Source organism: Triticum urartu, chromosome 3 (genome assembly GCF_003073215.2).
Source record: "Triticum urartu cultivar G1812 chromosome 3, Tu2.1, whole genome shotgun sequence".
In the NCBI taxonomy this organism is placed as follows: Eukaryota; Viridiplantae; Streptophyta; class Magnoliopsida; order Poales; family Poaceae; genus Triticum; species Triticum urartu.
The window spans coordinates 575,165,893-575,191,835 of record NC_053024.1 but is presented as its reverse complement, the minus strand read 5'-3'; positions in this window follow the sequence as shown (position 1 = coordinate 575,191,835).

Genomic DNA, 25,943 nt, shown 5'->3' with positions numbered 1-25,943 from the left:
TGAAGGGGTGGTAGTCGGGGTGGTTCTACTTCACCGAGCCGCGCAACACCAATTGGGCGGCGGGCCCCGAATTCCGATCCGGAGCTCCGATGCGGCTCACCTCCTGACAAGAGAAGGGGCTAACCTGGGGCTCTTTGAGCGAGCTGATTGGGCTCCAGATGTGTGTCCAGAACATGATAACCAAGAGGATCAAACTCGTCGACGTGATCCAGGTTTTGCTCATTCGCCGAATCCTTCCGTGCCAACCCCGAACTTGCTATTTGTGGGAGTTGGATCCAGCCAAGCACCAGACGCTACTAGAGCTCTTCGGCACGACGCACGAAGACATCTGGAAAGTGCTCTTCAAGGCCGGAGAGACGCCACCGCCCACGATCGAGGATCGCGGGCTCAACATAAAATGCCAGGCCAATTCGGTAAGTTCTTTCATGTTTTCAAGGTATACCCCCTACTCGCATATTTTGAGGAAGGAGTTACCGCCTTCCTATCAATTTTTTAGGCCTAGATTGATATAGCGAGGCAGATTAACTGTCCGGCTCCGCTACCCGAAGACCAAGAAACCCCACTTCTGACGAAGATGTTGTTTCCGACGCCTTATGAGGTGCCGGAGAAGAAGGCCAAGAAAACGGCCAAAGGGGCCAGGAGTGGCCTTCGCCGAAAAGGTGTTTCGGACGTGACGTCCAGAGACGAGACTCTCTCTTAGGTCGCCGAAGACGACGATGAACAGGAGGAATAAAATGACTCCCCCCCCCAGAGGAGGGAAGGAAGAAAAGGGGGGCCTCCCAAACTCTGGAGGCGAAGGCGCCCAAGAGGGGGAAGGGCTCCCTCGCGGATAACTCCGCGTGGGATGTCGATAGCAGTCCGGAGCGACCCCCCCAAACCAAGCCTCATGCTGCCTCATAAGTACATTATGCACATCCAAATATCCGGCCTTTCCATTTTGTTATATTAATATGTTTAAATTATGCCATCACACTCCAGCCCGCGATAGCTCCCTACGATCCTCGACAGAGGGTTCGCTTGATTCAAAGGAGATGGCCAGCGTGTCACCGCCACCCGCTCACTCCCCCAAGGCCAAGGACGACGTGGAGGTGTTGTCCCGAGGGACTTTCCCGGGCCGGGGAGAGGCTTAGGAGGCACCAGAAGGCGATGCCTCCATTGCCGGACATCAGCAAGAGCTGATCCCCATGGAGACTGGTGGTGAGGAGGGTCGTGTTCAGTCCAACCCTCAGTCGGATTCGATTCCGGAGACCAATGTGGCTCCCGAATCCGGCACGCAACCTCCTTCGAAAGAAGGGGGTATGCTTATTCCGCCGGTGACCCCTTTCCAACCCGGGGCACCGGATAATCTGTTGGAAGCGCTGCGAGGCGCTTCCATTGTGGATGAGCACCATGTCCTTATGGGCACGGTAATCGAGAAGGTTCAGTCCGCCAAAACTGCACTGACCAAAGCCTGCGCTAGCCTTTTAACAGGCTTTGAGGTAAGTAATGTAATTGTAGAAAGGATATCACAGTGTAGACAGTAGCCCCTGATGCTCTGTTCAGTGTCCGGAAAGGAAAAGCCGAATAGAGGATCAAAATAATTTTAGCACGAGTCTAACATAAGATGTCTATGTGAATAAGCAGGCATCGCTGCTGGATGCTGCCGCTCATACTGCGGAGGTCTCCAGAATGAAGCAGAACCTGGAGCGGGCCGAGAAAGAGCTCCTCCTCATAAAGAAGCAGCTGGAGGACAACCAAGGTATGAAGTAACCTGTATATTTAGGAAGGTTGAATGGTTCGTGCTGACTAAAGTGGCATGAACTATATTAGGGGCCATGACCGAGGTGGCGGCCCTCAAGAAGGCATTAGCCGAGGCCGAGGACAAAGCGACCAAGGAACACGCCGTGCGCGAGAAGCACGAGGCCCGGATCAGTGAGTTCCAGCAAGAGCTCCAGGACGCCGTCAAGAAGTACGAGTCCCTGGAGCGTGATTCTAAGATCCAAGGGTCCGAACTTGCGAAGGCACTCCAGAGCGCACAAGATTCCTGAGCCGAAGCCCATAGCGCCCTTGAGGAAATCCAGGCAGCCAAGAAGATCGCCGCGGGTAAGGCTTTCGTTATGCTAAGCAAGTCTGCGAAGGAAACTTTCCTTTTACTTACCTGAATTTGGAGCTCTCCAGGGGCGTTTACGGATTTGCCGTGCAGCGTAGCGGATGCTGCCGAGTTCTATAGAGCCGAAGAAGGGAGTTCTACGGAGAAGCTGTTCTAGTCTCAATACCTTGGACTAGAACATCCGGTGCCCTTCAGCGACTAGCTAAAACAGCTGGTCGAGTTGCACAAGGCAGCCGAGATAGACATGAAGGACCTAATAGTCCGACTATGGCCTGCCGAGGCCATGCCCAGCAGCTACTTCGGATTGGTGAAGCGGCTTGTGGGTGCCTGCCCATGGCTTGAAGTTATAAAGCGGCCAGTCTGTATCAAAGGTGCAGGGATGGCCTTTGCCCGCGTCAAGACGCATTGGGCGAAGATGAATGCCAATAAGCTAATGACCGAGGGGCCGCCTGAGGGCAAGGAGCATCGCCGACCCGAGTTATATTTTGATGGTGTCCTGGAGGGATCCCGCCTTGTGGAGGAGCAATGTACGAAGGATATTATATTCCCATGAAAACATTCATATTATCCCGTCCTATAATATGGAACAATGATGTTATGTAATATAATGCTTTTGATTTTAAAATTTTACCTCCTTTGCGGCCGTTTGTGAAATCTGAGGGTTGACCAGTCGTCGGCTTCTACCCCCATGTAGATAGTACATGGGTTATCGGGATAAATCTAAACACTCTTTACTCCATATTCTGGTCCTTAAAGGAGGTGTTTAGCGCAACGAACAAGGCAATCAGACTATACGACCTTTATCGCCCTCACTTAGCCATAGGAGTTTGACAATGAGAATTTTGGCGAAGCCCCTTGTATTCGGAAGACCGAACATGGAGCATTGCACGCACCTGATTGGATAAGAAACCGATTCCTCACATAAAGTAGAAAAAATCTCTAAGGATTTGAAACCTCTCGAACAACTGACCGGCTCACACTGCATCATGACAGTCAGTTTTCGGCTTTCTCTACTGAGGCGCTCATCCAGAAGAACCGGGACACAATCGCAGTAGTTCTCCCTTTACTACCCTAGTCGATCATAGCAGAACGTAAGGTAGTAAGCACAGGAGCCGAGCAACCCAACTATTGACCAAAGACATGATTCGGAGCCGATGCATATAATGCTATAAGTTCGGGGTGCCGAACTGGACTGAAAAATGTGTTCGGACTTTATTGTCGTACTGTGGGGCGCGAAAGCCCCTGGTGAAGTAATATGTACCAGAGTGTACGTGTGCAATTAGTAATAAATACAAAGGTAAGGAAAAAGGGAAAATTAAGTAATAAGCTGACGCTACCATTTATTTACCATTTGTAATGTGATTAATACGTCAAGGCATACTTGTACAAGTAATGCGATAAGCAAGTAAGGCTATTTAACATGCCATGACCGAGAGCGAGCTATGTGCGGGTATGTAAAACAGGTATAGCAATTGTTAGCAGAGACCACCTGGCGATTTCCTTGTACGCTAGAGCTCCTTGCCTCCTTGGTGTGTCCGACAAACGGGTTGTCAGAAGAAACCTCGAAAAGAGACAAACCCGAAATGAAAAGGAAAAGTGAAGGTGTGCGAATCCTAGGGTTGGTCGAGCCGCACTATGGATCGCGAGCTAGCTATGCCTGCATCGATGCGCATGGAATTTTGAGTGTGTAGTTATGTACGCGCGGTACGAATGCTGCCGTTTAATTGGGACTGGACCGAGGCCAAATTGCTAGTTAAGATTTTGATGAGCCGGGCTGTCTTGCTGTAGGATAGTCCGGACTCTCTTAATGGTGTCTGGGGGCTTGGCCGCTGAATTAAGGTTCTGCCAGAAAGGGCCACGCTGTACTTCTGCTACTAAGGCCGAGGTATGCTCCTCGGTACGGAGGGAGAGTTCTGTATTTCCATTGACTGTTATGACGCCACATGGTCTGGGCATCTTGAGCTTGAGATAAGCGTAGTGAGGTACCGCACTGAATCGAGCAAATGCGGTTCGTCCAAGCAGTGCGTGATAGCCGCTGCGAAAGGGGACGATGTCAAAGATTAACTCCTCGCTACGGAAGTTGTCCGGAGATCCAAAGACAAGCTCTAGTGTGATTGAGCCCGTACAGCGGGCCTCTACGCCTGGTATGACTCCTTTAAAGGTAGTATTTGTGGGTTCGACCCGTGATGGGTTAATGCCCATTTTGCGCACTGTATCATGATACAGCAGATTGAGGATGCTGCCACCGTCCATGAGGACTCGCGTCAGGTGGAATCCATCAATGATTGGGTCTAGGACTAGTGCGGCTGATCCGCCATGCTGGATACTAGTCGGATGATCTCGACGATCAAAAGTGATGGGGCATGATGGCCATGGATTGAATTTTGGGGCGGCTGGCTCTATCGCATAGACGTCCCTGAGTGCGCGCTTGCGCTCCCTCTTGGGGATGTGTGTAGCATATATCATGTTCACCGTTTTGACCTGAGGGGGAAACTTCTTCTGTCCCCCTGTGTTTGGCTGCACGGGCTCCTCGTCGTCATCCTCGCTCTGCGATCCCTTTTCCTTGTTTTCGGCATTTAACTTGCCGGCTTGCTTAAAAACCTAGCAATCTCTGTTGGTATGGTTGGCTCGTTGTCTGGGGTGCCATGGATTTGGCACGGACGGTCGAGTATGCGGTCTATGCTGGATGGTCCCTGATTGTTTCTTTTATACAGCTTTTTCCACTGACCGGACTTGGGGCCGCTGAATCCGGCATTAATAGCAGTGTCATCGGTGTTGTTGTCATTGCTTCGGTGTCTGTGTTTGCTGCGTCGGAGCTTACCGTTGCGGTTCTTAACGTCAGAGGGGCCTTCCTTACTGGCGGTGTTTTTGCTACAAGCCAACCAACTATGCTCACCCGCGCAAAAGCGGGTCATGAGTGCCGTGAGGGCTGCCATAGATTTCGGCTTTTCTTGGCCGAGGTGGCGGGCGAGCCATTCATCGCGGATGCTATGTTTAAAGGCTGCTAGGCCTTCGGCATCCAGACAGTCGACGATCTGGTTCTTTTTGGTTACAAACCTACTCCAAAATTTCCTGGCTGACTCTCCAGGTTGTTGGACTATGTGGCTCAAATCATCGGCGTGTGGTGGTCGGACATATGCACCTTGGAAGTTGTCGAGGAAGGCTTCTTCCAAGTCCTCCCAGCTGCCGATAGAATTTTCAGGCAGGCTATTTAACCAGTGCCGAGCTGGCCCTTTGAGCTTTAGTCGGAGGTAGGATAGCGTGGAGGTCGTCTCCGCGGGCCATGTGGATATGGAGAATAAAATCCTCGATCCATACCGCGGGGTCGGTTGTTCCGTCGTATGATTCAATGTTAACGGGTTTGAACCCATCGGGGAATTCATGATTCTTTACTTCATCAGTGAAGCAAAGAGGGTGTGCGGCGCCTCTATATAGGGTCGCGTCGCGACGTAGCTCCGATGGAGTCCATCTACGGTTGTCGGCTCGGGTGTGACAAGGTTTGTCACGTCCGAATAGGTAGACATCATAACGTGTCGAGGAACGTCCTCGCGATCCGTAAATCGATCAGGTATATCCTGCTTTATTGTTCAGGTCATGTCAAAGGTCATATGTATGACCGTGAGCTGATTTACCTCTCCCTTTGCGATGAGGCGGGGTGGGCTGGTGTTTGGCTTGAGTTGCCGCTTTGTCCCGTCCACGTGGTGGTCGGTCAGCCGCATTGCACGATGGTGGTATGTATTCCGGTGCCTCATCGTCGAACTGAGGCAGTAATTTGCGCTTCGGGTAGATTTTGGACAGGCGCTTGAGGCTGTATTCTTCGGCTGCTAGGACGTCGGTCCATTTATCGTTGAGCAGATCTTGGTCAGCTCAAAGCTGATGTTGCTTCTTTTTCAGGCTCCTTGCAGTGGCTATTAGCTGGAGCTTGAAGCGATATGATGAAATCCTTGGTGCATAGGCTCGCCTCATCCTAGGAGAGCAGAAGATAATTACTGTCCTCCGAGTCCTCGTGCGTGGCCTGTCAACGAGGGCTAACCTGCCAATCTTCCCGTTCATCCCGTTTGGTAGCTGCGTCAATGGGGTCTTCGTTGTCTTCGGCATTTTCGGAGTGTTGTCTTCTCCTATGCCGGTGTTGCTATCTTTACTGCGGCATGACTTAGAGGGGCGCCACTGACGCCGGCATTTCGATTGTATTTCAAGAGGTTTTATCCTCAACTTGGTCTTCTTTGTCATCGCCGCTATTCTCCTTTGGTGCATCCACCATGTACACACCGTACGAGGAAGTGGCAGTCCAGCCTCCGGTGAACAGCGGGTTGTGGGCCTCTTCTTCTCTGGCATCGTCGTCCATACCATCGATGTCATCGAAGTTGTAATCGAGTATGTCGGTTAAGTCTTCGACAGTGGCTATAAAGTGGCTGGCGGGTGGGGAGCGAAATTCCCTATCATCAGCTTCTAGTTCGAACCGGATATAGTTCGGCTGTGAGTCTCCCATCAAGGACAGGTTCTTTAATGAGCTTAGCACGTTGCCCAAGGGTGAGTGCTGGAAGATTTCTGCGACGCTGAACTCGAAGATCGATAAACGATCATGTTTGGCATCCGTGGACTCACATGGTTCGGAAGTGCTGAAATTATAAGTAGGAGAGTAGTATGATAGCAAGGTAATTTGTAACGAGCAAGTAACGATAGTAGTAACAAAAGTGCAGGAAGCAGCCCAATCCTTTTGAGGCAAAGGATAGACCAAAACGGTTTCTTATGATAAGCAAAGTGTTCGGTACAAGGGAATTTCATCTAGTCACTTTCACCATGTTGGTTCGATTTATGTTTGCTACTTTGATAATTTGATATGTGGGTGGACTGGTGCTTTGGTGCTGTTCTTACTTGAACAAACCTCCTACTTATGATTAACCCTCCCGCGAGCATCCGCAACTATGAGAAAAGTATTAAGAATAAATTCTAACCATAGCATTAAACTTTTGAATCCAATCGGTCCCTTACGGAATAGCGCATAAACTGGAGTTTAAGCTTCTGTCACTCTCACAACCCAACATCTAATTGCTACTCCACAATGCATTCCCTTAGGCCCAAATATGGTGAAGTTTCATGTAGTCGACGTTCACATGACACCACTAAAGGAATTACAACATACATACTATAAAAATATCAAACACATATCAAGTTCACATGATTACTTGCAACATGATTTCTCCCGTGACCTCAAAAACAAAAGTAACTACTCACAAACGATAATCATGCTCAAGATCAGATGGGTATTAAATAACATATTGGATCTGAACATATAATCTTCCACCAAATAAACCATATAGTAATCAAGTACAAGATGTAATCAACACTACTAGTCACCCACAAGCACCAACCTATAGTTCCGGTAACAAGATTGAACACAAGAGATATACTAGGGTTTCAGACGAGAAGGTGTGTTGAAGATGTTGACGGAGATTGCCCTGCCCGAGATGGGAGAGTTGTTGGTGATGATGATGATGATTTCCCCCTCCTGGAGGGAAGTTCCCCCAGCGGAATTGCTCCGCCGGAGGGCAAAAGTGCTACTGCCCAAGTTCCGCCTCGAGACAACGGTGTCCCGTCCCGAAAGTCCTCTCCTTATTTTTCTAGGTCAAAATGACTTATATACCAGAAGATGGGCAGCGGAGGTGGGCCTGGGTGAGCACATCCCACCAGGGCACGCTTGGGCTCCACGGGCGCCTAGGTGGGTTGTGCCCACCTGGTGGGCCCCCTCTGTTAGTTATTTGCTCCAGCAATCATTATATATTGGATAAAAAATCTCAATGAAGTTTTAGCTTGTTTGGAGTTGTGCAGAATAGGTGGCCTGACATAGGTTTTCCAGGTCTAGATTTCCAGCTGCCGGATTTCTCCCTCTTTGTGTGTACCTTGCATATTATGACAGAAAAGGCATTAGAATTACTCAAAAAGCATTATTATGGATAAAAACATCATGAATAACAGTAGGAAAACATGATGCAAAATGGATGTATCAACTCCCCCAAGCTTAGACCTCGCTTGTCCTCAAGCGAAAATCGAAAAACATGTCCGCATGCTTAGGAATAGAAGGAAAACTTTGACTATTTATATAAAAGTAAAAGATAGGCCCTTCACATAGGGAAGCAGAGGTTCCCACACGCTTATTTTTTGTATGCTCAACCCCTTAGTGCAAAAGAACGTCACGTTGCATTGCCCCTTGTGATAGCGACCTTTATTATGCAGTATGTCGCTTTTATTCTTCACCGCCACAAGTTCGGGCAACGCTCAATTTTCTCTTACACTAAATGATCTCACACTTTTAGAGGCAATTTTTATTGCCTTTTTGCACCGATGACAACTTACTTGAGGGATCTTGCTCAATCCCCAGGTAGGAATGGTGGACACTTGAAAATAAGATTTGGGGTTTAAGGGTATTTGGATGCAGAAGTAGTATATGTACTTAGTGCGGAATTTTTGTCTAGCAAAGATAGGGGCAAGCACCACATGTTGAAGGATCCATGACAATATGACTTCTGTGTGAATATAAACAAACATAAACCATTAAGTTCTCTTCCTTGTCCAACGTCAACAATTTTGGCATATAATATTTTGATGAGGGCTCACAATCACAAAAGATTTCTAGGATAGTATATTTATATGTGAATCTTCTCTTCCCCTTATTAATTCTTTCATGAGTTGCATCATTGACTAATGCTATGTTTGTCAATCTCTAATAGAATTTTCTACTTATACTTTTCCTTATGTGGTGTCATCACCTACCATAAGATTGTTATATGATCTTTTTGATTTATTTCCTTTCTTTTTATTATTTCCTTTCTTTTTATTGCAACATGAAAGTAAAGAAGGCAAAAACTCAAACAAACTTTATTATATATCTTGCACACGATTACAAGGATAGATCACTAAGCAAACTCTTGAAAAGAAAGGATCAAACTAAACTTTTATTCATCTAAAGCAAAAGATTGAACTAAAATAAGTAAAGGCAAAAAGATAGTGGGATGATACGATACCGGGGCACCTCCCCCAAGCTTAGAGAAAGCCAAGGGGAGTGCCCATACCCAATACTCAATTCTCCCTTGGTGATGAAGAAGAAGGTGGTGGTGAAGAAATCTTGTCCTCGGATTTCCATGGCAGTGGTCCACCATCATAAGAAGAGGAGTGAGTCTCACGGGTCCTGCAACTAGCAGCCAAACTCATACCTTTAAACCTCGCCTCATATTCAAAGACTTGGTTTTGGAGATCATAGATCTGGCTTTGGAGGAAGTTGATTTGCTCGTTGAGGGTGAAGACGATGTCCTTCATGGGCTTGCCATCCACCTTGAGATCACAGGAGAGGTCCGTGATCATGAGGTGATTGGCATTGAGTCCACGTTCCACCATCCCCTTGCACCGGAAGACATCTTGTTCCATAGCTTCAAGTCTGGCGTCCACGGTTCCCGTCCCCTTGGGACATGGCACATCGCGAAGGTGAAGCACCCCCTCATGCATCTGGATGGCCTGAGGGTGCTGCACCACCTCCCGCAGATATGGGTTGATGACGTTGTTGAAGAACTTGTCCTTGAAGGAGCTTGAGCCGGCCATGGTAGATGGGATTTGGCAGAAAACAGCAAGAAAAGAGAATAGAGGATTTCTCCACGATACGGTGGTTAACAGGTTCGGGAAGCATATCTAGATTTTTTTATCTTGTGGGACAAAGAAACGGAAGAAAAACGGAGTCCGGAAGGTGTCCCAGGTGGGCCCAACCCACCTGGGCGCGCCAGGCAAGCTTCCTAGTAGTTTCTTATTTTCCTATTTTTCTAAATATTCCCAAACTGACAAAAACATATTTTTGCGATTTTTTCGGGTACGTTTACCTACCGTATCACGTACTCCTTATTTTCACGATTCTGGAGTGTTCCGGAAGGACTCTTTTATGTGTTCTTCCGGTGTCAAAGTTTGGATAATATTACTTTCAACATTAATGGACGTACCTAAGATATAATGTTTTATTCGTTGCCCATTGACGACCTTTAGGTTAGTACCTTTGGCATTATTTATTTTGATGGCTCCAGACCGGTAAACCTCCTCGATAACGTAGGGGCCTTCCCATTTTGAGAGGAGTTTTCCTGCAAAAAATCTGAAAGGAGAGTTGTACAAAAGAACATATTCTCCGACTTTAAACTCAAGCTTTTGGATTCTTTTGTGATGCCATCTTTTAACTTTTTCTTTGAATAATTTTGCATTTTCATAATCTTGGGTTCTCCATTCATCGAATGAGCTAATATCAAATAACCTCTTTTCACCAGCAAGTTTGAAATCATAGTTAAGCTCTTTGATTGCCCAATATACTTTGTGTTCTAACTCAAGAGGCAAATGACAAGCTTTTCCATAAACCATTTTATAAGGAGACATACCCATAGGATTTTTATATGATGTTCTATAAGCCCAAAGTGCATGATCTAATTTCTTAGACTAATTCTTCCTTCACCTATTAACAGTCTTTTGCAAAATTAATTTTATTTCTCTGTTGCTAAGTTCAACTTGACCCCTAGACTGAGGATGATAAGGTGATGCAATTCTATGGTTAATATCAAACTTGGCAAGCATTTTACGGAAAGCGCCATGAATAAAGTGTGAACCACCATCAATCATTAAATAACTAGGGACTCCAAACCTTGGGAAAATAACTTCCTTAAGCACTTTAATAGAGGTGTTGTGATCAGAACTACTGGTTGGAATAGCTTCTACCCATTTAGTAATATAATCAACAGCATCCAAAATATGTGTATACCCATTAGAGGAAGGAAAAGGTCCCATGTAATAAAATCCCCAAACATCAAATGGTTCAACAACAAGTGAATAGTTCATTGGCATTTCTTGAATCTTACCGATATTACCTATTCTTTGATATTCATCACAAGATAAGATGAACTTACAGGCATCCTTGAAGAGAGTAGGCCAATAAAATCCAGATTGCAATACCTTGTGAGCAGTTCTATCTCCGGCATGATGTCCTCCATAAGCTTCGGAGTGACATTTCTGTAGAATTTGTCCATGTTCATGCTCAGGTACACAACGTCTAATAATGCAATCTACTCCTTCTTTATAAAGATGTGGGTCATCCCAAAAGTAATGTCTTAAGTCATAGAAGGTTTTTTTGTTGGTATGTAAAGCTAGGTGGTAAATATTTAGCAACAATATAATTAGCATAGTCAACAAACCAAGGGGTGTTATGATAAACATTTATTGCAGCTAACTGCTCATCAGGAAAACTATCATCAATAGGTAGTGGGTCATCAAGCACATTTTCAAGCCTAGACAAGCTATCAGCTACGGGGTTCTCGGCTCCATTTCCATCAGTGATATGTAAATCAAATTCTTATGGCAAGAGAACCCATCGAATAATTCTAGGTTTAGCATCTTTCTTTTCCATAAATATTTAATAGCAGCATGATTAGTATGAACAATTACTTTTGAATCAACAATGTAAGATCTAAATTTATCACAAGAAAACACCACTGCTAGAAATTCTTTTTCAGTTGTAGCATAATTTCTTTGTGCATTGTCTAGAGTTTTACTAGCATAATGAATAACATTTAGTTTCTTATCAACTCTTTGTCCTGGAACAGCACCAGCAGCATAGTCACTTGCATCACACATAATTTCAAAAGGGTTCCAGTCAGCTAGTTGAACAATAGGTGCAGAAATTAAGGCTTTATTGAGTGTTTTGAAGGCTTCTAAACAATCATCATAAAAAACAAAAGGAACATCCTTCTGCAAAAGATTTATAAGAGGCCTAGAAATTTTAGAAAAGTCTTTGATAAATCTCCTATAGAAACCAGCATGACCTAGGAAACTACGAATACCTTTGATATCTATAGGACATGGCATTTTTCTCAAGTGCATCACCCTTTGCTTTGTCCATTTCAATAACTCTTTCAAAAAATTTATGACCCAAGACGATGCCATCATTAACCATAAAGTGGCACTTCTCCCAATTCAAGACAAGATTTATTTTTTCACATCTCTACAAAACTCGATCAAGATTGCTTAAACAATCATCAAAAGACTTCCCATATACAGAGAAATCATCCATGAAAACCTCAACAATCTTTTCACAAAAGTCAGAGAATATAGCAGTCATACATCTTTGAAAAGTAGCAGGTGCATTACATAAACCAAAAGGCATACATCTATAAGCATAGGTTCCAAAGGGACAAGTAAAATTGGTCTTTTCTTGATCAGGTTGAGAAACAGGTATTTGTGAAAAACCAGAATATCCATCAAGGAAGCAAAAATGTGTGTGCTTAGATAATCTTTCAAGCATTTGATTAATAAAAGGCAGAGGGTAATGATCTTTTCTAGTTGCTTTGTTTAATTTTCTAAAATCAATTACCATTGTATAGACTGTAACAATTCTTTGTGGAATAAGTTCATTCTTATCATTAGGAACAACAGTTATACCTCCTTTCTTAGGGACACAATGAACATGACTCACCCATCTACTATTAGCTATAGGATAGATCATACCTGCTTCCAAAAGTTTTAAGACTTCCATTCTTACCACTTCCTTCATTTTTGGATTTAACCGACATTGGTGATCAACAACAGGTTTAGCATCAGGTTCCATATTAATTTTGTGCTGACATAGAGTGGGACTAATTCCCTTTAAATCATCAAAAGTATATCCAATAGCAGCTCAGTGCTTCCTTAGAACTTTCAATAATCTTTCTTCTTCATGTTCTTAAAGGTTAGCACTAATAATAATAGGATATATCTTCTTTTCATCAAGATAAGCATATTTCAAAGTGTGTGGTAAATGTTTTAATTCAAACACAGGATCACCTTTAGGTGGAGGAGGACCTCCTAGAGTTTCAATAGGCAAGTTATGTTTAAGCAGAGGACGTTGTTCAAAGAAAATCTTATCTATTTCATTTCATTCATGCATATGTAAATCATTTTCATGGTCTAGCAAATATTGTTCTAAAGGATCAGTAGGTGGTACAACAATAGAAGATAGACCAATTAATTCATCTTTACTTGGCAATTCTTTTTCATGAAGCTTTCTACTAACCTTGGAAAAATTAAACTCATGAGACTCGTCACCAAAACTAACACCGATGCTACCTCTTGAGCACTGCGTTGGTTTTCCCCTGAAGAGGAAAGGGTGATGCAGCAAAGTAGCGTAAGTATTTCCCTCAGTTTTTGAGAACCAAGGTATCAATCCAGTAGGAGGCCACGCGCGAGTCCCTCGCACCTACACAGACAAATAAAATCCTCGCAACCAACGCATTAAAGGGGTTGTCAATCCCTTCACGGTCACTTACGAAAGTGAGATCTGATAGATATGATAAGACAATATTTTTGGTATTTTTATGATAAAGATGCAAAGTAATGAAAGCCAAATAAACGGAAAAGGAAAATAGCCTGTTGATGGAAGATTAATATAATGGAAAATAGACCCGGGGGCCACAGGTTTCACTAGTGGCTTCTCTCGAGAGCATAAGTATTACGGTGGGTAAACAAATTACTGTTGAGTAATTGACACAATTAAGCATAGTTATGAGAATATCTAGGTATGATCATGTATATAGGCATCACGTCTGAGACAAGTAGACCGACTCCTGCCTGCATCTACTACTATTACTCCATGCATCGACCGCTATCCAACATGCATCTAGATTATTAAGTTCAAGAGAACAGAGTAACGCTTTAAGCAAGATGACATGATGTAGAGGGATAAACTCATGCAATATGATATAAACCCCATCTTGTAATCCTCGATAGCAACAATACAATACGTGCCTTGCTGCCCCTACTGTCACTGGGAAAGGACACCGCAAGATTGAACCCAAGGCTAAGCACTTCTCCCATTGCAAGAAAGATCAATCTAGTAGGTAAAACCAAATGGATAATTCGAAGAGACTTGCAAAGATAACCAATCATACATAAAAGAATTTAGATAAGATTCAAATATTGTTCATAGATAAACTTGATCATAAACCCACAATTCATTGATCTCAACAAACACACCGCAAAAGAACATTACATCGAATATATCTCCACAAGAGAGGGGGATAACTTTGTATTGAGATCCAAAAAGAGAGAAGAAGCCATCTAGCTATAACTATGGACCCGAAGGTCTGAAGTAAACTACTCACACTTAATCGGAGAGGCTATGGTGTTGATGTAGAAGCCCTCCGTGATCGATGCCCCCTCCAGCGGAGCTCCGGAACAGGCCCCAAGATGGGATCTCGTGGATACAGAAAGTTACGACGATGGAATTAGGGTTTTGGCTCCGTATCTAGTAGTTTGGGAGTACGTAGGTATATATAGGAGGAAGGAGTACGTCGGTGGAGCAACATGGGCCCCACGAGGATGGAGGGCGCGCCTAGGGGGGGAGGGGGTGGGCGCGCCCCACAACCTCGTGCCTTCCTAGTTGATGTCTTGACGTAGGGTCCAAGTCCTCTGGATCATGTTCGTTCCGAAAATCATGTTCCCAAAGGTTTCACTCCGTTTGGACTCCGTTTGATATTCTTTTTCTATGAAACTCTAAAATTGGAAAAACAACAGCAATTCTGGGTTGGGCCTCCGGTTAATAGGTTATTCACCAAAATAATATAAAAGTGTATAATAAAGCCCAATAATGTCCAAAATAGAATATAATATAGCATGGAACAATCAAAAAATATAGATACGTTGGAGACGTATCAAGAATCCCCAAGCTTAATTCCTGCTCGTCCTCGAGTAGGTAAATGATAAAAACAGAATTTTTGATGTGGAATGCTGCTTGGCATAATTTCAATGTAATTCTCTTAATTGTGGTATGAATATTCAAATCCGAAAGATTCAAGAAAAAAGTTTAATATTGATATAGAAATAATAATACTTCAAGCATACTAACAAAGCAATTATCTCTCTTCAAAATAACATGGCCAAAGAAAGTTATCCCTAAAAAATCATATAGTCTGGCTATGCTCCATCTTCAGCACTCAAAGTATTTAAATCATGCACAACCCCGATGACAAGCCAAGCAATTGTTTCATACTTTTGGTGTTCTCAAACTTTTTCAATCTTCATGCAATACATGAGCGTGAGCCATGGAAATAGCACTATATGTGGAATAGAATGGTGGTTGTGGAGAAGACAAAAAGGGAGAAGATAGTCTCACATCAACTAGGCGTATCAACGGGCTATGGAGATGCCCATTAATAGATATCAATGTCAGTGAGTAGGGATTGCCATGCAACGGATGCAGTAGAGCTACAAGTATATGAAAGCTTCACAAAATAAACCAAGTGGGTGTGCGTCCAACGTGCTTGCTCATGAAGACCTAGGGCATTTTGAGGAAGCCCATTATTGGAATATACAAGCCAAGTTCTATAATGGAAATTTCCCACTAGTATATGAAAGTGATAACATAGGAGACTCTCTATCATGAAGATCATGGTGCTACTTTGAAGCAAAAGTGTGGAAAAAGGATAGTAGTATTGTCCCTTATTATTATTATTTTGGGCCCCCTTTTTTTCTTTTGGCCTTTTCCCCTTTTTTTGGGACAATACTCTATGAATGATGATCATCACACTTCTATTTATTTACAACTCAATGATTACAACTCGATACTAGAATAAAGTATGACTCTATATGAATGCCTCCAGCAGTATACCGGGATAGCAATGATGCATGAGTGATTTGTATGAGAGAATTATGAATGGTGGCTTTGCCACAACTGAAATGTCAACTGCATGATCATGCAAAGCAATATGATAATGATGGAGAGTGTCATAGTAAACAGAACGGTGGAAAGTTGCATGTCAATATATCTCGGAATGGCGATGGAAATGCCATGATAGGTAGGTATGGTGGATGTTTTGAGGAAGGTATATGGTGGGTGTATGATACCGGCGAAAGGTGCGCGGTATTAGAGAGGCTAGCAATGATGGATGGGTGAGAGTGCGTATAATCCATGGACTCAACATTAGTCATAAGGAACTCACATACTTATTGCAAAAAATCTATTAGTTATCGAAGCAAAGTACTATGCGCATGCTCCTAGGGGGATAGATTGGTAGGAAAAGACCATCGCTTGTCCCCGACCGCTACTCATAAGGAAGACAATCAATAAATAATTCATGCTCCAACTTATTCACATAACGGTTCACCATACGTGCATGCTACGGGAATCACAAACTTCAACACAAGCATTTCTCAAATTCACAACTACTCAACTAGCACGACTCTAATATCACCATCTCCATATCTCAAAACAATTATCAAGTATCAAACTTCTCATAGTGTTCAACACACTCATGTGATTTTTTTATTAATCTTGAATGCCTAACATAATTAAAGCAAATTAACGCGCTGTTTTGTAGGACTCTCAAAATAATCTAAGTGAAGCATGAGAGAACAATAGTTTCTATAAAACAAGTCCACCACCGTGCTCTTAAAAGGTATAAGTGAAGCACTAGAGCAAAAACTATATAACTCAAAAGATATAAGTGAAGCACAAAGAGTATTCTAACAATTTCCGAATCATGTGTGTCTCTCTCAAAGGTGTGTATAGCAAGGATGATTGTGTAAAACTAACAAATAAAGACTCAAATAATACAAGACGCTCCAAGCAAAACACATATCATGTGGTAAATAAAAATATTGCTCCAAGTAAAGTTATCGATGGAAATACAGGAAAGAGGGGATGCCTTCCAGGGCATCCCCAAGCTTTGGCTTTTAGGTGTCCGTAGATTATCTTGGGGTGCCATGGGCATCCCCAAGCTTTGGCTCTTGCCACTCCTTGTTCCATAATCCATCAAATCTTTTACCCAATACTTGAAAACTTCAGAACACAAAACTTAAAGTAGAAAATCTCGTGGGCTCCGTTAGCAAAAGAAAACAAAAGACCACTTCAAGTTACTGTAATGAACTCATATTTTATTTATATTGGTGTTAAACCTACCGTATTCCAACATCTCTATGCTTTATAAACTATTTTACTAGCCATAGATTCATCAAAATAAGCAAACAACACACGAAAAATAGAATCTGTCAAAAACAGAACAGTATGTAGTAATCTGTAGATAACGCAAGTTATGGAACCCCAAAAATTCTAAAATAAATTTCTGGACACAAGGAATTTATCTATTAATCATCTGAAAAAAGAATTAACTAAATATCACTTTCCAAATAAAAATGTGTCACACCCTGATTTTCATGCCACAACACTTAAGCTAATAAATCATGATAAAATGTGGTTTGACAAAAACTTTTGAGTGTTTTGGACCTTGCCTTGTTTGGATTTTGTCTGTTGTTTGCAAGTGCTCTAAAAATCAAATAAATCCTCCAACTCCTATACTTCATCTCCTTGCTCCAAACTCTTGAACCAATGATCATGCCATGTGTATAGAGCAATATAGTATTTTACTACAAAAATAATTTGGCCAAAAAGTATTTTCAAAAATTAGTTTTCCAAAATCCCCTGAATTAAGATTTGTACTGCAAGTACTTAATTCAGGGCAGTAAAAATCTTTTCAAAAATATGTTTGACTCCTATTAGATATAGGATACCCAGAAACCACAAAAATATAATTTTAAAAGTTATTTTCCTATTTGATTTAAAGGCTTTTTCTTAAGGCCAGAAATGGTCTTTAATAGGTTAAATTTTTTTTAAAGCGTTCAAATTTTTTTTGAGAAAAATTAGGGAGACTCAATGGACATATATTTTCCATATATATGAGTTTCAACACATGGTCATGATCAAAATATTGGACAAAACCTCCCAAAACCATTTCTGCTCATTTCAAGGATTTGAAATATTTCTACAGGAAATATTTCCATAAAAATCTAGACCAAATGGTGTAATAATTCATCTAGACCAAATGGCACAAGTTGGAGAGAATGTTATCTTGATCAAAGTACCCCAAAACCCTTTTTGTCCAGAACCAAATTTGAACAACTCTACATTGCCAAGTGTGTCCTTTTGATCTGAATTTTTGTGGACATGTTCAAATCCTCAAATGATGACACTACACCAAGTGGTGCATCAAGGAGAATAGATTTGCATGACTAAATCTTGGTAAAGCCATTTCTGCTGATTTCTAGGGTTTACAAAAGTTGCATTGGCAACTTTCTCAAAATGGACTCAAACTTGGTGGTCAACCTCAATTATGTGTGACACTTGATCCTGTTAATTCTCATGTCCAGTGGTGTTAATTTACTTGCCCAAACCTACAACAAGCACCTTCTGCAAAATTTCCAAAACCACCTTTTTGACCACTTACAGTATTCTCCTTGAGCTCAACTTTTTACCACATCTCCTCCTAGTCTTCTCCTATCTCCAGTAACTCTTCCCTCGACTCAATTCAATGATTGAGGGGTGAAACACCCCCCATTTACCCTTTTGGACAGCAGCATTCTTCTCCTTTCTCACCTCCCTCCTCATTCCAGTAGCCCTCCATGGCATCCAATGCTTCCTCCCCTTTCTTTACTCCCTCCTAGAGCTACCAGACATTAGTGGCCGCGCCCACAAGGCATATAAAATGCCATGGCATGCCATTTGGGCGCTCTGGAGCACGCTACAGTGCGCTCCCGCACTGTAGCCGCCCCCTGCCAAGCACCCCCGGCCACCTCGGGCCTCCCTAGCGCGCCCCACGATGCACCGGCCGCCCGAGCGCTCCAATGGGCAGCCTCACACGTGCGATGCCCTCGCACTTCCCCGCTCCTTCTCTCCCTTCCCCTGGTCGTAGACCTCCTCCACTAACGCCTCGGACACGCCCACATGAGCCCCCATGACCTGCAGCAACAGCAACAGCCTCGCCGGCGCACTGGACCACGGTGAGCCACGGGTCGGCTATATAAAGCCGCCCCAGGCCCCCTATGGATCTCCTTCGCTCTCTCTCCCTCGCAGAGACCCCCTGGACCAACCCACTCCCCTCCTCGTGCTCTCCATCCGCCACCATGGCCGGAGCCTTGCCGTCGGCCTCCGCCTAAAGTCGCACCCACCACTCCTCCTCCTCCCCTCTAGACCGCACTAGAGCACCTACACCGTCACCGCGAGCCCCTCCCGTGCTTCTCCCCCTCCTCCCCGTGGCTGTTCCGTCCAGCTGCATCACCACCGTCAGCCTCGTCCGCCGCGGTCGACGCCTTGCTCGACCCGGTGCCCCTAGGCGACCGTGCCACCCACGATTGGACGCGACTGGGTCCCCTGAGCACGCCGGTGGGCAGAACATCGCCGGAGACGCCCTGTAGCGCCGTCGACCGGCATCGAGTGCCTCCTCTGTCTCCTGTCACACCCGCGCGGGTGGTGGAGGACAAACCTGACAGGAGGGCCCCGCCTCGTTAGGTGGACACGAGCTCTGCCGCTGACACCTTCGCTCGGGGAAGGCGTATTTCTCCCGAGTACGCCTCCTGCGTCGACCGCCCGCGCGCAGCCGTGCAGCTGGGCCGGCCCATGCCTATCTCTCGCCCAGTGTGCAGAATAAGGGTATAGTCTTTTTCTTATTTTCTTTTCCCAGATAATTTGTAAAATCTCCCAAATATTCATATTACCTCCAAATTTGATGATTCAAATTTCTAGTAGTTTCTAAAAACATGCCCTATCTCATGGTGCTATTTGCACATTTTTCCACAAGTATCTATTTCACAGATAATTATCAAATCTCATTTTTCCATTTCTATCATAAACTTTAGAAAATCACAATGGGCTCAAATTTGATCCAAATGCCAAGATTCAAATTCTTAGATGCTTCTATGTTCATAACTTAGCTTATGAACATTTTTATTAATACTTTCTATCCCACATAAAATGATGAGCCATTTCTTCATATTTGTCAACTTTGCAAATTCATAGGAAAATCATTTGAACTCCAAATCCAGTGAAACCAACTCCTAGATGCTTCTAAAATCATGCCTTGTTAAATGGGTATCCTTGCTCATTTTTCCAAATAATATTTCTGTACACCTCTTGCAAATCCATAAACCCCTTGATTCCATCATATCAAAATGTTTAGAAATATCCACTGACCCAATCCCAATGAAACCACTCTGGTTAATTTTCATATAACCAGAGATGTCCTAGAAAAGTCAAATCAATATTTTTAGAGCACTTTCATTTCCTGCCTTGTTGTGTTGCTTATTATGGTTGCTTTCGACGATAGTTGACGAAGTAGACGAAATGCTTGGAGTTGGACCAGAGATATTTGAAGACCTCGAAGACTTTGTTAAAACAGGCAAGCAGCCCTTTGACCATATTTATGAAACCCTTTTTATGCATGTCATATAGCACTTTATTAGTGTTGCATCGGAATCATGATGAGATGGTAACCACTTTGATGGGTTGCCTCTGTTACTTCCTCATTGATAATTTCATTGTGCACGACCCTACCGCCTTATGAGGGTTATGCCAGTGGGAGTAGATAGGATGCTAAGTAGTGCTACGCAAAAGGGATGGGAATATGCAAGGTGACGGAGACAAAGTATTTTCAAAAGACTTTTCGAAAACCCCCATCGGGTGCCACTTATGCCCGGGGAGATGATGAGTTGGGTAACCACTTGATGACGAAGTGGTGTACCGAGGCAAATGTGTGTGTTATTTTTTTTCAAAACGGATTGGCTTAAGTTGCGACCGTTATTCCAACCTTACATGCCCAACCACTCTACCCTTATATGGGAAAGGGCATTATTGATTACCTAGGCCGATACTAGCTTGGAGCCCGCATTACTAGTGATGGGGGAGAGTTGGTGCTCTCTCTCGGGACGGGGTCGTGCCAGGTAGGGCGGCCAAGAACATTTTTATGGGGCACCGGACACACCGTTGGTACGCCATGCCAGTGGTATGTGATGAATATGGGAGCGAGGCTCCACAATTTTAAGTTGTGAAATGTTGGGCACGGGGGTTACTACCAATCGAGTGGACTCCATGTTAGTGTTGTCTAGGGAAAGATAGTGATCGGGTGCTTACCCCGGGTACTTGAGGTACCGCGGGTCGTGGATGACACGGAAGTTCCCCGGATCTTGTGGGTAAAGTGTGCAACCTCTGCAGAGTGTAAAACTATTCGAATAGCCGTGTCCATGTGTCACAACCGGTTTTTCCGGGCATTAAATTCCAGAAAAGGGCCGTTGTGCTCACCAGCCCCAGGATTACTGTTAGCTGATGAGGCACCAACTTGTTACAGAAATTCCAAGAAAAAGTGCAAAATATATAGTACAAGACCATTGTGGCCTATGAGTACATCAAATGGTTTCTAGTGGTTGAGGGCGGAAGCGGTTTTTGGATCACCACGGTCTATGGGACTCCATTTCCCACAGGAACAGCTGACCAGGTTAACTCCTATCTTCGCGAGGCTGCTATCACCGTTGCTTAGGTCCCGAGGCTGTCACCGCCACGCTCCTCTCCAAGCAAGCAATCTGGCCAAGACAATAGCCAGGGACAAGCCAGTGAGTACTTTGAATGTACTCACAAACATTAAGAACACAGGTATAATATAATTGATCAACATGTACTAAAATATTCTATGATCACATCGCCAGTCATAAATAAAATCTTGATGCAAGCAGGTTATTTATATGCAACCGTAATATGCAATGACAGAATAGAAATAAAATGCACCGATCGGATGTCTGAAGCGACATCTCGAAAGGATAGTAAAAGTGACCATGCCTCAGTCGGGCGTCTTAGCGACACCACGTAAGGGGCTTATAAAGTAAATAAAATAACAAGCATGCCATAGTCGGGCGTCTGAGTGACGCCACATAAAGGGCTTATAAGAAAATGAAATTACAAACATGCCGCAGTCTGGCGTCTATGCGACGCCGCATAAAGGGCTTATGGGTAAATGAAGTAACCACATGCCACAGTCGGGCGTCTGAGCGACACCACATAAAGGGCTTGTAAAGATAAATGAAATAACGAACCTGCCACAATCGGGCGTCTGAGCGACGCCACCTAAAGGGCTTGTAAAAATAAATGAAATAACGAACCAGCCACAGTCGGGCGTCTGAGCGACGCCACATAAAGGGCTTATAATCATAGTGAATATCCAGGAGGTGGTACCGTCCCAGGGATATTCCTTATTTCAAACAATACAACCGGTTAGTCCATAATGATAACAATCATAACCATCATATATCACATGTCATCATCAATATTCGAGTTTAGTGCTTTCTCCTCCGAAGACCGACACTAAGACCGACACTTGACCCATCCCAGACTGTAATCCTTAACCATGGACATGGCTATTCGAATAGGTCTAATATCTCTGCAGAGGGTGTACTCTTTACCCACGAGTAACGGATTCCTTTAGTCCATCGGGACTAATTCCGTCTACGGTCTTTTAATTGAAAACACACCTGACTTGACACACCAGCTTTTACTTGTGTCTGGAATCACCCATGACACCTGTTAATCAAAACTCTAAGTGGGGAGGCTACAACCTCGTGTAGCATGGGATCAAATTTCTATCGCGCGCTCTAAGGGGTGCCCCCGTCTCAGTCCCAACCGGATACACCCATGCCCCCGGACCAGGTGGCATGCCTACCGGCTACAACCGGTATCTTCCACCATGGCCTCTCTGTACGGTGTGGGCCAAGACAAGGGTTAACAACTTACTGAACCATACCCCACCTACGGTAGGGACCAGTGGCAGTACGAAACAAGTATGGGGGTTACCGGAACAAGACTCGATCTATGGCCGACTCAGGAGGCTTATAAATTCCCTGCATGACATGTATATCAAATATATTTCGACCAACAAAATCACCACCCATTATACCTTACTATGCCATACCGGACATAACCGTCCCGATGGGGACCGGCGACAAGCTCACTCCTACCCAAGGCAGAGGCTTGCCCGGATTCCTTTCCGGCATGCATGCAAGGCACATGAGGATGCTTACCATCACAAGTATATTCATTTCCAACAGCGAGGAAATTACTAATATGCATTCATGCAAATCATCACATCATCACATAAAATAACGAGTTCTCCGAAATAAGGTGGTGTTATCATCGTGTCAACCAACACATCAAAAATATTATGCCAGGGTTCAAGATGCTTGCCTTCATGGTGTGAAAGGCAGGGTGCAATCCAAATCTTTTGAAAGCTTTCTTCTCTTCAAAAATCCTATTTTCAAAAATATGCAAATAACACATTTCAAAAACAGTACAATAAAGTTTTTTGGAAAATTTTCAAATAAATCTTAAAATAAACTAGACAGAATTTGAGAGATGTAGGAAAAAGAATCAATTCATTTGGAGTTATATTCAAAGAGTTATAGATAGTCAAAGTTCTGGTCAAATCTGTTTTTAAAAATAAAACAAAAAGAAAACGCTTCAGTCTCGAATACACTTTCGGTGCAGAGAAAACGTACTGGGGAATTATACGCTTTCACTTAATCCCACATGGAGAGGCGCGGGGTCGCTGACAGTGGGTCCAGGGGGCCCACTGGTCAGGTTTGACCAGTCGCCTTTCCCTCTCCTTCCTCTGCCCGAGAGGGGGCGGGACTCCGGCGATCGTCGTCGGCGATTGGCGCCTCCTTGCGGCGTCCCGAGGGCGGGGATGGATCCGCCACTCAAGGGCGGTCCTCCCGGTGGTCGTCAGGCAGGAGGGGACGGAGGGAGCGGCCGGCGGCGAGCTTCTCGGCGGAGGTCGCCTCGGGAGCAAAGTGCTTTTGGGGCTGCGGTGGCTCTCGATCAAAATCGAGCAGGGGGAAGTGTTCGCGGGAGGAAGAGAAGGCTCCTGGTGGAGAGAGTGGAGAGGGGGAGGTACTAGAGGTGCCGAAATGGCCGGGGCGGTGGCGGCGGCAGGAGTTGCCGGAGACGGGGAAGAAAACCTCCCTGGGTCGAATGCGAGCTAGGGGAGCGCCATTGGGGTGGCCTGAGTTTGCCTGCGTGCTCGGGGGAGTTTGGGGACCTCTCTTTATAGCACGTCCAAGTCGGTTTGCGGCGGCCGGGGATAAGAACGGCGGTGAACCGCCTCTTTGTGCTGCAGGGCGACGTGGCGGTGGCTGGCTAGCTCCAGGGGCTAACGACGACCAATACACTGTCGAAAGAGGTGAGCTGGCGCGCTGTGGTGGTTTGGGCGGTGCTGCCCATGGTGGTGGCGGATGCGACCGCGGGCATGCCGCCAAGCGGCTCTGACGGCGGTGCTGCAGGGCACCAGGGCCTGCTTGGCGTGACGTGGTTAGGAGGAGAGCGAGTGGCGTGGCTCTGCAGAGTGGGCAAGGCCAGGGGCGCGACGCGTCAGCTCAGCACGGCACGTGCAAAACGCGTGCTTTGCTCGCGCCCAGATCATGCACGAAACGTGCTCGACGAAATGCCATGGCATGCTGGGGGGGTTCCAAACCGGAAGAGGTTTAGCAGGGTGGGGCTATAGGCTAGGGAAACACCATTGGACAGGCTGGTTTGGTCAGGGGATCAAGTTCATAGAGCAAACACAAACCCATGTCAAAACTGATTATGCCCATAAGGTGTTTGACAAAATGCTAAGGGCACTTAGGCAGGTCTTGGAGTGGCCAAAAACTCCAGATGGTGGTCTCTTTAGATGAATAATAGGGTGATGAGGTTAGTTTGTGAAAAGCACAAACTTGTTAGTGCAAGTTTTGCAAAACTACAATTCTGGACAGGAGATAAATGGCATTATTTCATGAACCAAAAAAATTCCAATGGGTGTATGCTCCTGGACTTAGGGGTTTGATAGGGCTGTCTACAAGTAGGAGAAGGCACAAGGTTACTGGAGCAAAAATAAATAGGGTTGCAGTAGAAATCACAAGGCTGGACCAGAATGGAAAAGAGGTTGATTCACTCAAAATTTTCAAAGAACAGCACTAGGTTTTTGCATAATGTTGAATCATATGCTACTACCAACATCCCATAATTTTGGTGAGGGCTTTTAAGAAATATTTAGATAGGTTGTAGTGCAAATATGCCTACTGGACCAGATTTGAAAAGGTGATGTAGAGCTCCAAATATTTAATGGACAAAAAATATTTTTGCATAAAAGTGGTTTAAAAACTTCACCTGACAACTCCAAATTTTGGCTGAAATTTTAAGTGAATTTATCAAATGGTTGTAGTTCAAATATGGCCATATAACCTTGAAAAACCATTTTTCAAGAAAATAAAGATCAAGCAAATTAATTAGGTAATTAGTTATACTGATAAAAGAAAAGTTTTTCTTGAGAGGTTAAACAAGTCCAATAACATATTTGAAAAGTTTTCACTTTGGGGAAAAACTCCATATATCAAGGGAGGAAAAGGTTCAAAAATAAAAAGGGAGCCGAGAAAATAAAAGTTTGAATTCCTGGCAAAAATTTTAATTTAATAAAACGAGGCCAAAATTTTGGGGTGTCACAACACTACCCCCCTTAAGAAAAATCTCGTCCTCGAGATTTGATAAGAGTTGTTTTTTTTTGAAATTATCTTCCCTGTTAGTTGGAACCAAAAAGCTTACTCATAGCACAAACTTTGTGTGGCCGGGGGTTGGTTTTTGGTACGCTCGAAGAAAAATGCAACCGTTCACCGACGTACACCAGCATGGTAAAAAAATCGAGGCGCTCAAGCAAACATCATTCAATCAAGGCGACACACAAATACAGGGCGTGGCCGTACTAAGGCTCGGTACTAATCGAGTAAATTAGTCTACCTCGTTCATATCCAAGCGGGCGTGCCTTGTGGATGTCGAGGCTTCTCTTCTGGTCTCACTGTCGGGATTAGCTGGAGTGGGTTGAGGGGCTGCAGGCTCGGGGTAGCGATGATGACCATCTCGGGGATTGTTGGCCACAACCCCGCTGGAGTGTGCTCCCAAGAGGCGACGAAGCACTTCTGGGGTCATCGAAGCACCTTGGCCGATGGTTGGGGCAGATCTCAGGGA